The sequence below is a fragment of the Rhamphochromis longiceps genome, linkage group LG22, assembly GCF_057381845.1.
Source record: "Rhamphochromis longiceps isolate RC_006_pf linkage group LG22, R_longiceps_female_GT1.1, whole genome shotgun sequence".
Lineage (NCBI taxonomy): Eukaryota > Metazoa > Chordata > Actinopteri > Cichliformes > Cichlidae > Rhamphochromis > Rhamphochromis longiceps.
In genome coordinates this window covers 28991747-28994593 of record NC_140577.1, presented here as the reverse complement: position 1 = coordinate 28994593, position 2847 = coordinate 28991747, and positions in this window count along the sequence as shown.

Genomic DNA, 2847 nt, shown 5'->3' with positions numbered 1-2847 from the left:
CACACAGCTTTGAAACCTCGCCTTAGTTTTAGCTCTACTTTCTTTTATGAAAAGAAAGTAGAAAATGCTGTCGCCCAATTCTTTGTGCCGGACCATGCGACCATTGATTAAAACAATAGACAAAGTTGTGCAGATCTATAAATGTTAACTATAACTGTGTTTTCCATTCCATGCCATAACTTCCTGATATAGTTATAGCTCTTAACAGTTTTCTAAACTCACAGCTGAATTTTGAGCATTACACCGCTGGAACAAAACTATTTATTACTGAGTTGCTGCCTTGCATAAAAACACAGAATGCTAGATAAGCTCAAGATTATGATCTCTATTAACTGATAAAAGTGTGATTAACTTTCTTTATAATCAGTGTTCATTAGTAAAGTCCTTTAATGTATTGCAGTCTTAGGATTAATTTTTACTTAGGAGTTATACAGCAGCTAAATATAATAAATACAATTCATGAAATGTTATATGCTATTGGACAGACTTACTTAAGTCAAACTCTAATGAATACATAGTCTATTCACAACTGACAGTCACAAATTGACACGGTGCCTCTCACTAAACCCAGTAGCTTTTAAATGTCTAAAGAAGGCTTTTGGCTCCTGCAGACTTCAGTAAATCTGACCCTTAATGGTCCTTATTGTTTATAATTGCAACCTTTGTATTGAATGTATATGTTTCATAGGCTTTTCTTCGTTAAATGTCCTGCATAAAACAACAGAGCATGGTGTGAAAAGTTAGATGGGTGTTTTGCAGTCCATCTTCTACTCAATGAAAATGTCACTGAGGTCAAGAAAAATAGGTTAGGAATAGGAGATAAGAAGAACTTTTGGCGCTCACCCAACTTCCCACCACTGGCCAATAGGAAGCCAAAAACTTCTCTTATCTTTTTTGAAGTAAATGCACAATAAAATACTTTAAATCAGCACCACGGTGGCTAAAGGAAGCCACTATCTATTTTTGGTCGCATGGCTTTGTTCACGACCTTCCAAGCACATAACTGTCAAGAGTGAGCGACTGGGAAAAACCATAACAATACCCGACAACGCCCAAAGTAAAAGTTTAGGTGCAGGTGGCTTGTGAAACGGCTTGCACATTTGTAGCAACGGTGGTTCGGCTAAAGCAGGTTAATAGTAAAACCAACTGTATATGAGATTTGCCAGTTCAATGAGTAAAATCAGCTGACTTTGTGGCCTGCCTGAATTAATGGTAGCTTAAAGTTATTACTGGATTTCTTTGATATCAATATGCCTGTCTGTTAAGGTAAAACTAAAATACTCACCAAATCCTTGTTAGCTTTCTTTTTTGAGTTGGGAATACAATAACGTTAATTCAAAGCACAGCGTTATTTGCTGAATGGTAGTGATGGCCCGCTTGTATGGGGTTACAACGATGCAACCTTAAAAGTAAACTGAAACAAATATTGAAACTAAAAAATAAAGTCCCACCGATCGTCGCACAAGCTGCTCCATCTGGCGATCAGGCAGCTGGTCCTTCTCTCTCATGCCTGGCTTCTATGTGCTCCTTCCTGGAGTCTGGGCCTCGCGCCGTATGGGTGCTGAGCCAAATTTTTTAACAAGTCCTTTCAGCAGGTGACTGCTATTACTCATTGTCTAACCAGTCCGTGTAGAAAACATCTTGGGTGGGATTTGCTTGTCATGCCAGTAATGTTGGAAACTTTATTCCACCTTTCACTACCCCAAGCTCTCTTGCAAAGTCCAAACAGTCGGTTTTGTGCCGTCTAGGATTGTCCAGTGTCATGACAGACAACCAATTGGATCCTCTGCCTCAGTACTGGTGTAATTGGGGTCTTCCACTTGACTTTTTTGTTCCATAACCCCCGGGATCATTTAAAAAATTCCAAATGACTCGAATTTCCCAGAGGAATCCACCCGTGGGATTAATAAAGTTTTATCTTATCTTATCTTATGGTGTCCTGTATAAGGGCATGATCCATGGGGACGCTGCAGGGACACGCTGGAGCTGCATCAGCAATTGTGCCTCACCTGCTTAAGAAGAATTAACTGGGTTCTGAATTGTCGTTGTTGTTGTTATGTCCAGGACACCGCCGAAAATCTGTGTCCATTGGTGTTAGTAAAGATGACAACCGAGAATAAAGGAAAATGCTGAAAAGTGTTGAAACGTGGTCGAGTCCATCATGCATAGTCGACAGTGGTGCCAAAACTCAGGATTGGGGCATGGCGGAAACACGAGTGAGCCAGCCAGAGGAGGCGCTGGCCCAAATAGTAGCCAAGCTTGCGACCATTTGCTACCATAGTTTAAGCATTGCTTTCAATAAATTGCATTCTCAAAAAAGTGTTTTGTCCCTCTCCCATTTCTTCTTGTTGCATGTTGAAGCTCTACTTGGAACCTTGTTAAGATCCAACCATGCAAAATATGATTTATTTATTTATTTATTTTTACCATTTTTCATGTAGTCTTACACTTTTGATCTGGACTGTATCAAAGTACTTCAGCTTCCTACCATCGCCACACCATGTTTTCTGCAGATATTTATACATGCAAAGGTTGGACATAGCCACCACGATATAATCCATTCATTATTATAAATCTGATTGTGAAGTGTTGTAGAACATCTCCAAACCTTCTGTTTGGATGGAAGCATCCAGTATGAGTGTAGAATATATTCAATAACTTTTTTTGCAACAAACATATATACATCGTTTCTTGATAATGAACAGGTTACAGGAGTTTAATGTGAATGGCATGAATTCATGATTGATACTAAATGGCACTGTACCCATTCATGTCTAATCAGGTAATGGAGTGAAAAGTGACAAACTGAAAGCAGCATTGCATTTTGTATTCATTTTATTTTGGAGA